We start from the raw sequence: 13,296 nt of genomic DNA, 5'->3' as shown, positions 1-13,296 counted from the left end.
AATATTTTATTTAAACTCGTTCAGTTTTGGTTGTCGCGCGGGTAAAACCACATTTTCACAATCACGCGATATTTTGATGACGTTAAAAGAAATGGGAATATGATAAATAATAAAGCATTCATTTGATTTTTTTTCTTCTTATAGAATTAACCACATAGAAAATAGTTTATCTTAAGAATTACCTATATGATGAGTAGATAATTGCAGAATATCCAAGATCTCAGTATGTTCCAAACCACATCATACAAACAAGCCTACGACCCCTGGTACACAAGTGTGAAGTGTTTTATCATAGTTGGGAAAACATACCAAAAGGAACTTTGCTGGTGGAACTTTATATAAACGTGTGTGTATATATGAAGACATATTTTATTACTAATTACCACCACCTGCTTGGCGAAAATTACAGTTTACAGCCAATAATGACTTCCATGATGTGAGGCCCACCTGCTCTTGTCGAGTTGGGCAGCCATTTTGGTGACGTCAGCGACGAAATCTCTTTCCATGGTTCTCATGTTGGCCACCAGGGCGCCAGTAACCTTGTCCAGGAAGAACTTGCCGCACTCCATACTCAGACTTCTGTTGCTATCTCTGCGAAAACATGAAAGTAGCTTTAACATTTAAGGTGGGTTTACGATTGAAAAATAAGAATTAAGACTTAAGACTTAAGACTTAGTCGGATACTTACCATATGACTCTATGTAAACTAGTGGAATGGTTTATGATTGTCGTGTGTGAATTTTGACGGGTCGTGTGCGAACCATATGATGACTTAAGACTTAATAGAAGTGGCTATATTTTATATTTTTCTTTAAGACTTAAGGGAAGCGACCAATCACAACAAACCGGAACCTTTCAACCGGAAGTTTATGTCTTATTATTGGACCGAGCGAGGCAGTATTTTGGGTTAGAATTCGTATATTTGTCATTTGTTATCATCATCCATTTCAAAAAATAGATATCCGATTTGTCAATAACCTATTTCAAACCTGCTTCTCCGTTTCGAACAATGGCCGACCATGTGTTTTGTGCTGTGATTGGTTAGAATTAACGTCTTCTATATCAATCATAAACTGTAAAATGTAGTTTTGACTTAATCGTGTGCTCGATGTTAAGTTATAATTCTTAAGGAAATCAATCGTAAACCCATCTTTATACCATAGGAACCTAGGACAGTCATTGAATACTACCTGTCGATTTCGTAGAAAAGTTTAAAATGCATTCAGTATGGTGAAAACGTTATTTTTTATTTATTTGAAAATGTAAATTATAATATTATCGAAACATTAATATACACAATATATTCCATCAATATTAACATAATTTCACATGCATTTACTCAACTGACTCCGTGGCGCAACGGTAGCGCGTCTGACTCCAGATCAGAAGGTTGCGTGTTCAAATCACGTCGGGGTCAATAAGTAAAGTTTTAGTTATTTATTATGAATTAATTAAGTTGCATTGTATTGTTAATAAATATTTATAAACTTTTATACATATTATACAGTTGCCAAATATGCTCAGTATAAAATAATTTGTTCAAATTTAATAACATGAAAATATTCTTAGTAGGATTTTTGGATGATAATTTGATCAGAATTTCATTTCTATATAAGGATTGTAATAAATACAAGGAAACAAAACAAGGAAAATGATATCGGTTTTCTAGCTAGTTTAGTAGCACTATAACAGAGCGCAGCACCAAACACGAAATAAATAGTTGGTTTATAACCCGCAAGATAGCAGCATGTAACTGCGCGCGCAAATACGACTCGATTCCGCAGAATACTTTTTTTTATTATTATTTAAAAACAAAATTACCCAATTGTGTATATAAAAGTTGATTACAATTTTTGCAATAAGTTTATTGAATGTCACCAATTTTGAAGCTGATAATTTGATAGAGTTAGATAATTACTGAATTACACAACACATGCAAATGCCTGTGCAAATACTATTTGTGCAAATATCCACGTATTTTTGATAAATAGGTATTTTAATAAAAAAATCAATATAAATATTTTGGTTTTTAAGCTTAACGATTGGCATAAAATATTTTTAAAAAAGCTGTAGTTAGTATCTACTACAAGCAAATACATAAACATTAAAGATATAAAACCTATTTTTATGTGAAAAAGAACTATAGTTTAAACAAAATAATTATTTTTAACTTTTCGCATGCCTATACATGTGTTATTTTTACATATATATTATGAAAGTTTACTCTTTTTACAGAATATCAATACTATACTGTTTTTACATGGCTGCTAACTATTATAACTTAAAATTTTATGAGGTATTAAGGTCCGTCTACAACTGAAATGTTTCAAATCATGTCAGACGGACACTGCTATTAAACTCCCACAACGTTCACACGTTTAATTAATACTCAAAACTTAGCTGCGTACTCATTTACAATGCATGAAGACCAGTAGCGGATCCAGAGGGGGGGCTAAGGGGCTCAAGCCCCCCCCAAAAGCATCTGGGTCCACTATTGTTTTAGTGTTTGCCATGATAAAGCCTAGCCTCAGCTGGGTCAAGCCCCTCCCAAACCAAAATCCTGGATCCCCCACTGATGAAGACGTATTTACTGCGCCTTAGAGACTACTTTATAAAACAGTAGATTCGACATCGAACATCGCAACTGTAGTGCGATAATGTGACGTCACTCACTTTAGGATGACACGGACCGCCCACATATTAGGACTGTTGTAAACGGGCCTTAAACCACAGAGAAATTAAGGGGGAGATGGACTTCATACGATACCAGATTTGAGGATTTGCTCACAAGGGGGAGGGGGGGGGGGGGGGAATACTTCTCTTACTAAAAGCATTATGAATTTTTTTCTCACGCATTTGTTTGGTAGCTAAATAGTTTTAAAGCAAGTATGTATCATATTCGCTCCTTAGGACGATCCTGTACCAGAAATTAACAGTAGTGTGACGAACCATATTCAATCCAATCAAAATACTGAGAATATTTGACAGTGAAATAAAAAGACCTAATGTATGTGATAGCTCAACACATTCGCCCCATAGCTTACAAATATAGGTAACCAATTGCATTTTTTTTAAACTATCCAGGCCTAATTGATACATAAATTATGTAAATTAATTTTTTACATTTATAATTTAAATACACATACCCACGTTAAAAAAAATATTTAATGTAATGTTAGTAATATATTACAAAAGCTACTGTCAAGCAAGTGGGCCGCTAAAAAAAAAAAAAAAAAAAAAAAAAAAAGTTGTCCGTAAAGTCTGTTTACGAACGTTAGTTTAACGTGACGTCATAACAAAACATTGATGAAATGATTGATCCAGAAGAAAATGAAATATATTCGGCCTGAGACTGAGCCGTAATAGGTTTTTGCAACCAAACCATTTAGGCATTAAAATATTATATTCCTTGAGGAAGAATTTTTTTTTTTAATTTTCTATCTTTTGTATGATAAAATTTACCTCTGCATACTTTTATGAATAAAATTGAATCATTTTTATTGAATTATCACTATTTTGTATGGATACAAAGGAGTGAAATTAAATCTACAATTTAATTGATAAATTTGCTTTTATTTGCACTCATTAATTCAAATATATTTATTAATTTTGAAGTGTCACGCGCGCCGTATTTATTTTTACAAGTACAAAAAAAAATTGAAGCGACCGGGATTCGATTCGTCAAACTGAAACTCGTTGTTTCAGATGTTATATATATATATATATATAAATTTTGTTTTGTGTTGTAGGAGTTTTAAAAACGTATGTAGTCCGCCATGTTTATTTCTTACAGTGGTAGGCGGGAAATTAAAAATATATTGTCGGCTGCAAATCGGTGGACGATCGTTAAATTACATAATATTAATAATTCAAACGACGAAAATATGATTGAAAAGTCAAATCATTTGTTGTTCCAATCGAGTGGAAGAGAGATGCCACGCATGCGTACAATGAGCATAACAGGACACATCCGTAGTGGGACATTCGTAGTGAGACAATGTGCGTTACGGGACACTTTTTTCGTGCGTGCAGCCGCCGTTCATCGATTTATTAGACGTTGACACGTCAAGAAAAAAAAAAAAAACTACCGTCATAGTCTCGGCAATTAATATTTTCTCCCCCATGCGTCTACCCACTTCCCTTGCGATTTGGGCATTTCTTGTGACGTCACTTCCAGAGACATAGGCACGTGTATCCTTCAGGAGACCAGACACGGCATAAGGCGCTGATGGCAGTGTCCTGACGCAGCGCCACGGGGAAATGCAGACTGCTGTGAGGCCGAGAAGAGGAGACTAGTCATCCACGAGCAGACCTTGGCTCGACTCAGCTCGCAGACTGAAGAGGCTCGAGTGAAAGTCAACACTCACCCACGCGTAAAACAGCTGTCGAAACTCCTCCTGCGGCGATCTTCAACTGTTTGTTTTCCTTCTGCTGGTTCAAGAGTTCTCCGACCAGAGGCGCTACCGCCGCTACGTGTTTTGACACCTACACTGTCAACATGGTTCTGTTCAACCGTAGACAGCTTCATTACCATAGCTTAACTGCCATAAATGGATTCAAGTAATTTTTAAAAATTTAGCTAGGTTTATTGTTTAGTAAATATATATTTTTTAAACAATTTATAGCTATACATTTTAAATCTAGGAGAATTTGTTTGTTTGAAAAATATATTACATAGCGATAATTTACGAAATATTTGTAAAGTAAAATCAGTTGTAATTTGGTTTATTTTTACTTAAATTGTCTAAACAAATATTTAAAATAAAGGTGCGTGTAATTAATGTACGCGCGTTAGAAGTTATACATACTTCATTAATGTGAATATAAAAAAAATGACTGGAGTAATATTATGAATACAGTCGGTAAAGTTTAAATGCAATGAAATAAATAAATATTCAGTATTCAATATTTATTTGAACACGTGTATAAAACTAATTATTTAATTTAGTAAAAAAATCTAGATGAATTTTAATTAGTAATAAAAAAATATGAAAAATTATTATTCTAATCCATTATTTTTAATTATTTACAAAATAACAATGTAATTATTTATAATGCAAATAAATTATACATATGGGAACATAACCTCACTTATTTGATGTTCGTAGCTTTTGAGGTTTAACAAAATATAACATTGATTTTGAAGAGATCTCATGAAGTTGTTGGTTTTAATTGCAATCTTATATAAGGCGCCCACACCTTATTCTTAAAATTTTATCAGTTTGTAAGTATGTTTTATGAATCACCTTTTAACACGGTTGAATTTTGCATAAGATATTCTAGAGTCAACACTTAATAGAATTACCTTGATAGTTTACAACACCCAGCCACATTACGATTTTAATTTAGCGGATTTGGAAATCAATCAAACAAAATACATTGCATATAAATACTTACCTTATAACCATCCATTTACGGAATAGAGTCATAAACGTAGCTACTTACGTGATGCGTTTCCAGAGGTTTGCTCCCAGAACATCTACGACTTCTCAGACTACACAAGAGTTCAAGGCCCGTTCCGCAATGACGCGGAAACGTGACAATGGCAACCAACGGAAATGAATTTCACGATTACGAAAAATAAAATTAATTTAAAATGAAGCACGAGGACACAATTTGTCCAGGGTTTTCATTTATAATAAAATAAAACTACAAAGTAATGCTAGAACACAAGGCAAAGTATCCGAAACGAAAACAAACATGGCCGAACACACTGCTCGTATTGGTCGCGCGGAGTAACGTAAACGGAAGAGCTGGGCATTGCAGCTACGTGTGATTGCGTAACGGGCCAATGGCAACTCACCGCAGCGCGCCAGAAAGAGGGTCAGTCTCGGCTGTGTGGTTGCCCTGGTGTTGTTTCCTGCTCTACTCGCCGCTGTTCCCCCCTTCCCCCTGCAACATCAATACTCCCCCCTCGTTCACGCATCAGACGCACCAGCCAAGGGGTGCCAGGTGGCCCTCCACAGGGTGTTATCAAAGTCTCGCTCCCTTCATAGCCGGGGGAGCTGAATTGTTGCCCCTTGGATGGGCAGCCCTTCAGGATTTTTCTGACAGTGGTTTATTTAGGATAATTTAGGTTAGAGTAGGTTAGGTTAGGTTAGGTCACTTTACAAACTAGCCACTGTCAGAAAAATCCTGAAGGGCTGCCCATCCAAGGGGCAACAATTCAGACATGCTTTCAAAAACACCACAGTCAGAAAAATCCTGAAGGGCTGCCATTCCAAGGGGCAACAATTCAGACAAGCTTTCAAAAACACCACTGTCAGAAAAATCCTGATGGGCTGCCCTTCCAAGGGGCAACATAACAGACAACCTTTCAAAAACCCTACTGTAAGAAAAATCCTGATGGGCTGCCCTTCCAGTCGCTGTACAAACAAACCATTGCCAGAAAAATCCTGAAGGACTGCCCATCCAAGGGGCAACAATTCAGTTGCCCCTGCAACAATTCAGTTGCCCCTCATAGCCACGCCGGTCTTATACTTTTTTAAGTGAAAACTTCTATGGGAAGGTTTGGATAGGGAGTAAATTCATGTAAGTCGTCATCGACATGGTCACGTGACGTGTTAACGATAACACGATATCTGTTCCTATTAGCATAACTTATTGCGCTTTTAAATCTTAAGTATACGATTACTGTGCAGTAAAAAGTGAGTATATAATATATTAATATACTCATGTAGATATATAGTTTGAATAACGAAGAAAACGGAGTCTTTGTAGCAGTATATCCTAAAAATTAAGAACATCATTTTTTTTAATGCCTACAATAACTATGCAATGCGTATTTCATAGAAATTTAGTAGTTATATTACTAAAGTGATAAAACCAATTTGTTGTGTGATAATATATTTTCGTAAAAGTTGAGAAAATGTTTTCACTTCTTCTATCCGTGACAAATTCCACGCATGCGCAGGCTCACCTTTTCGTTGATTTTGTTAAGATTGCGGACCCGTGTCTGGCGCCATTAACTCGTATATATACAATTTCATGGATATCGGGGGACGCACTAAGCGTGTTGATGTACCAAAAGAAAACTCCCGAAACTCTCCTGAAATACATTTGGTACACTTTTATGGTCATAATCACAACTTTAAAAGTACCTGAGAAAATTTCGTGCGACGGTGCTGCTATCTCTAGTATTTTTGCCGTAACAATTACATACATCGATGGTTGTGAAATGTCCGCTAGAATGCGCTGGAACCAGTTTCTAGCTTCGCGCAGGGCAGAGTTTATTGAAACTAGTTGCTGATTTGGTTCCTTGCCGGGATTCTGTTTAGACACGTTCTGGAATATGGCCCAAGTGTTAGGTTACGGCTGTAACCCAAAAAATAAATGCCAATTGGCTTCTTTACCCGAGCGCCCTTAGCGATAAATCGTAAACGGGAAGCCTAAGGCTGGGTTCACAATTAAAAAAATTAAGCGAGTGCATAGCAAGCCATGCACACGACCTGTGCACACGACCTGTGCGAACTGCGAAATCAGTTCACAATTGAATTCTTACTGTTAATTTCAGCCAATGAAATTTAGCGAACTACATGCGACATCTGTTAGCAGTGTTAGTAAATAAACATATTAACTTTCAAAATAACGATAATACTATTATTATTTCGAAATTTTCTTACCACATTATGGTTAATAAATATAAACATATTTCTAGTCCCGCCAAAAAAGCACCCTGCTCTTCTCCCATTGGCTGTTGTGCCATGCGTACGCGACCGAAATAAAATATATTCATTTCACTCCTATGCGCACGACCTCGCTCCCATGCACACGACCAACTTTCTGCTATTGTGAATCGTTAGGTTAGGAAACATGGCGTTCATATCCTATGCACACGACATACTGTTACTGTTACTGTTATTTTTTCAATTGTGAACCCAGCCTAAGATGTACATCAAGCTCTGTCCCTGCCCGAACACGCCTTCGGCCAACCTCGGGTTTATTTATTATATATTTATTTTTCTCTGTTTATTTTAATGTAGCTATACTAACCTTAACTAACAGTCCATAGTGTTTTAATATAGCTAACCTAACCGACCACTTTTAATATATGAATTCATTTTTCCTGCGCAAAATTAAACAAATCCCCAGGTTGGCCGAAGGTGAATATTCGGGCGTGTTCGGGCAGGGACAGAACTTGATGTACATCTTAGGCTTCTCATCGTACACAATACCTAGCTGTGGAGTCACAGATAATGAACATTTATAGATTAGTCAAAACATAGTTAGTAAAAAAAATTTGGGAATGAAATTTAACTAACGAAATTATTTTTTTGAAGTGGTGGAATGTTGGATTGGGTTAGGTTTATCGAAATTTTATGTAGACAGTGATCTTTCATGCTAGTTTTTTTTTTTTTTTTTGTAAATTAAATCTAGATAATAACATTTTGTCAAGTATGTAGAATTTCAAGTACCAAAATTTACGTTCAAGGGGTGTACATAGTTATTTCAGTCAAGTATGCAAAATTTTATCAAAAAGTACCAAAAATGTGAATATTGGGTTAGTAATCACAATTACAAAAACATGATTATTTTTCAAGTTTTAATTTCAATGAATTCCGGGATAGTTTTCCTATCACAAAAGCGATACGCTTGATACGTTCACCGATGTTCGGGGTGAGAAAAAAACATACACAGGTTAATGCCGCCACAAGGACCAAAAGATAAAATTTATTTGGATTCTAGTCGCGGAATGTAACCGCTCTAAAGAGCGATCAGATCATTTCGTCCGTTATGACGCGGCAAAGGAGAAGGTTGTGCGGAGGTGCTCTGAGTGATGACGCGATGCACAAGGGACGACCAGCTCTGGGCGTCTCGCACGGCCGCGCACCGGTGCCATTGGTGCGGCCTGCGGAACGGCTTCCTCCACGCGCCTCGCCGCGCGGGACGGGAGTCAAGGTCGCCGCGCCTAACGGTCAGCTGCCCGTCGGCGGCGAGCGACTCAAGGTCGTTGCTTGGGCGTGGCCCGGAATACCTCCCCCTCCCCCACACACCTCCAGCTCCACTGGACCAGAGGCCAGCCTCCGCCAGACTGCCGGGAAGCCTACGACTCACTCGTCCTTCTCGACATACCCGAATACTCACGTTGGCAAGCCATCTTTTCACAGACGAGAGAGCCAAACCCGAAGTTCATGCTCGCTTTTTTTTTCCCGTACCACAACAGGTGTATTTATTTGGGGGGAAACCGTTCACATGATATCACAGTATCTTTAATGTAGCTATCCTAACCAAATCAACCGTCCACAATGTTTTATAGTATTTATAATGTAGCTAACCTAACCTAATTGACCATTAGTTATCACGAGTTGTATATCTATTTACAATGAACAAAAAAAAAAAAAACCGAAGATGCACGATCGGACGTTTGGCTCTCTCGTCTGTTGAAAGAAGGCTTGCCAACGTGAGTATTCGGGTATGTCCAGAAGGACGAGTGAATCGTAGGCTACCACCTGGGATTTCCCGTTGCACGATTGCCTTTTCGTGCATCAAAAATTCGTTTAACGTGTGCGTGTCTGTATATAAGGTTGAATAAAAATTTTTATTAGTGATTGGATTTTAACCTGGAACCCATAGCTTCGTAACCACCCATTGAAAATATTGGGTTAGCATTGACGTAATCTCAAGAATATTTTTTGACGTGAAAACGTCTTATAAATCGATGAACGCCGGCTGAACGCACGGAAAAGTGTCACGTTCCGCCTGAGCCGTGCGTGCAAGAACCGGCCAACCACCGTGCGAGAAAATCTTCTGTAATATCAAACAGGTTAAGGCGGACTTTTTAAAAGCAGCAATTAAAAAAAAATTGATATGACGGTATCACGTAAAATTATCGTCCGTAAACCGACTTTACAGACAACCCCCACCTTTTTTTTTTTTTTTTTTTTCAAGATACGACTATTACTTTTTATGACGGCATCGCGTCAAATTATCGTCACATCAAATTAAAATATTCCAGAGTAGTTTTGCGGACCGGTTGGTTATGCAGACACAACCACGAACTGAACCGTCATCGTAGAGTGAGTCACAGACGCGTGCCTTGGCTGAAGAGGGGAGGAGTGGGGTAGACGACGAGAATATAACTACGCGTGTGTGTGTGTGCTTGTATACACGCAACTTGACAGTAACAGGAATGAGTGTCTGGTTAGGTGCGGGGTTCAAAACTAGACACTAAGTTTCAAATGCTTAATATAGATATGACGTAGCAGTTAGCCTATATAGCTATTTAGTCTTTAACTAAATTTAGTATTTCCACGCACAATAATAATTCCAATTTTTTTAAAATCAACGCAGGCTCTTCGAGGAGTAAAGAGTTATTTAAACCTAACAAACTTCCGCCAGGCTTCGTAATGTAGTGGATATAGTGGGTGGGTAATAACTAATAAGTAATTAATAACTCATTGCTGTGTGCTTTAAGCAACTACTTTGTTCGAGCACATACATCAACATTCGAACCGACGCCATGATGATGCGTAACTGTCCGTTTAGTCCGAAGATCGCAGCACTGTCCCAAGGTCCGACGGGTGGTGCAAGAAGGCACCAAGTCGCACAATTAAAAAAAGTACACAGCAACCCTCAACATTCCGCCCACCGAAAATAAGTATTTTCATAATCACCAGGTAAACATCTAAAAAACAAAAAAAAAAAAAAACTACTCCACTCTACAGCATTCCTAACAAGAATGTGAACTAGCCAAGAACTAGTATGGTTAGTTCATGGGCAATGGGCAAACTTTAGCCACTGGTCTCACAAATGTCCCATGAGGAGTCTTCAGTGTGACAACACGCACTATCCCATCTTGGCCTGGATGGAGAGCTGTGACTCTCGCAGTCTTCCATCTAAGTGGAGGAAGATTGGGTTCTTGGACCAAAACCAGCTGGTCTAGTTGTACGTTAGGTGTTGGGGTGGTCCATTTAGCACGTTGTTGAAGTGTGTGGAGGTACTCCACACTCCACCGTTTCCACATTGTCTGTTGCAAGCGGGTAACAAGTTGCCATCTGTCCAACTTATTTAGGGAAAGATTCATCAAATCGTGGTCTGGCACAGCAGTAATTGGCTCGCCAACCAGAAAATGACATGGAGTGAGTACATCATACTCTTCAGGGTCTGTTGATAGCGCACACAGTGGCCGAGAGTTCATCACCGCTGATATTTGTGCTAGCAGAGTGACAAATTCCTCTAGGGTAAGCAGCAGGTTTCCCACTATTCGCTTCATGTGTTGTTTTGCTATTTTAACAGCCGCCTCCCAGAGACCCCCAAAGTGAGGGCTTGCGGGGGGGTTGAAGTGCCATTTGATACCTCGTTGAGCTGCTTCACCCAGGATGTGCTGTCGAGGCTCGCCTGACCACAGAGTCTTGTATAGTTCCTTCAAGTGGTTACTGACACCCACAAAGTTTGTACCATTGTCAGAGTAGATTTCCGTGGGAGTTCCTCGGAGTGAGACAAACCGTTTCAAGGCTGCTAAGAATGCGTCTGCAGAAAGATCAGTCACCATTTCAAGATGTACCGCCTTAGTGGCCATACAGACAAACAAACACATGTAGGTCTTATACGTCACTCTTCTTCGTGTTCTGACTGGGGTAGTGAGAAATGGTCCTGCAAAATCAACTCCTACAGAGCGAAACGCTCTGACTTGAGTAAGTCTTGCGACTGGTAGTGCGCCCATGAGTGGTTTCAATGCTGTAGCTTTCACCTTGAAACAATTCATACACTTGTGAAGCAGCTTGCGAACTAGACTTCTTCCAGAGATTATCCAGTATTGACGCCGTGTCAGACACAAAGTCGTCTGTGGGCCCGCATGGAGGTGGCCAACATGAAAGTGAATCACAATTAACTCTGAAAGTTTGCTTTGCGCCGGTAACAGAATAGGATGCTTCGTCCTCTCAGGAATAGAGGCATGTTGTAACCTGCCGCCCACCCTGACGACTCCCTGTAAGTCAATGAAGGGTGCCAATGCCTGAATATTCTTGCTACATGGTTCCCCTTTCTTGATGGCAGTGATGGCATCCTTAAAGAAATATAATTGGGTCATTTGGATCAGGTAAGTTAAAGCAGCCTCCCTTTCCTTGAAGGTTAAAATGGTGTCCTGTAAGTACTGTTGTTTCTGGAATCCTGCTTTCGCCCGCAGAACCCATGCTGCCACAGCCTGAAGTTTACTCAATGAAGATGCATTCTGGATAAGACCTAGAGGGTCCTCTGACTTCTTTTCAAGCTGAGCAACCAATATTGCAACTGAGGGTGGTTTCAGTTCGGGAATGCTCCCGTGGTGTTTCATCGCCTGTGATGGCCAATGTTCTTCCTTTTGCAACAGCCATCCAGGACCGCCGAACCAGCAAGACTGCTCCAGCAGTTGAACTGGCAAGCATCCACGAGAAGCTGCATCAGCTGGGTTGCATTCCGAGGGAACATGTTTCCAGGCACTTGGCGGTACAGCACTCTGAATTTCGGCCACTCTATTGGCTACAAATGTCTGCAGCTTGTGTGGAGACATTCTTAACCAAGCTAGGACAACAGTTGAGTCTGTCCAAGCATGCAACACTGGAGTCTTGACCTTGGGCTGGAAAAGTGCCAAAACATGTAAGCATAGCTTACTCAACAAGTGTGCAGCACAGAGCTCAAGTTTTGGAATGGACAATGTCTTTAAGGGAGCGACCCTTGACTTTGCCATTAGCAGGCGCACAGTAACTTCACCGCTCCTTGTCACACACCTAACATACATGACTGCAGCATAGGCCTTCTCACTCGCGTCACAGAACCCGTGAAACTGAACGTCCAATTCTTGCAATGGAATAAATCGGGGTATTCGTACCCGAGACAACAATGGTAACACTGCTGTAAAGCTCTCCCATTCAGACAATATGTCTTCGTCAACTTGGTCGTCCCAACCAAGACCCTTAGTCCACAACACTTGCAGCAGAATTTTACTGGCTGTAATCACTGGGGCCAACCAGCCACATGGGTCATACAATCGAGCTATGAAGGACAGAATACCACGTTTGGTATTCGGTACAGTGGGTACCTTTACCTTGTAGCAAAACTCATCCTTTGATGGCGTCCAATGTATTCCTAACACCTTCACCGACTCCGTAATGTCAAATTTCATATCAGCCTGAACAGTGTCATGGGTGCCGACTACATTTCCGTGATTGGAGCACCATTTGTGAAGTTGGAAGCCACCTGCTCCGAGTAGCGCCACTAGCTGAGTTTTCAATTCCTGTGCATCACATACAGTATCAGCTCCGGTCACAATATCATCGACAAACACATCATGTAACAGAGTGTGAGCAGCTAAAGGATAGT

The 13,296-nt window shown here is 39.5% G+C and overlaps 1 non-coding gene across 1 annotated transcript; it reads left to right on the top strand.

Annotated features, from left to right (window-relative positions):
* Window positions 1-1,345: 1,345 nt before the first annotated feature.
* Trnaw-cca (transfer RNA tryptophan (anticodon CCA)) lies at window positions 1,346-1,417 on the top strand. Its single transcript has one exon. It is a non-coding gene; the product is annotated as a tRNA-Trp (tRNA).
* The last annotated feature ends 11,879 nt before the right edge of the window (window positions 1,418-13,296 follow it).

This window comes from Bacillus rossius, chromosome 6 (genome assembly GCF_032445375.1).
Source record: "Bacillus rossius redtenbacheri isolate Brsri chromosome 6, Brsri_v3, whole genome shotgun sequence".
Taxonomy (NCBI): Eukaryota; Metazoa; Arthropoda; class Insecta; order Phasmatodea; family Bacillidae; genus Bacillus; species Bacillus rossius.
Note: the sequence above shows the minus strand (reverse complement) of the source record. Positions and strands in the feature narration are given on the sequence as shown.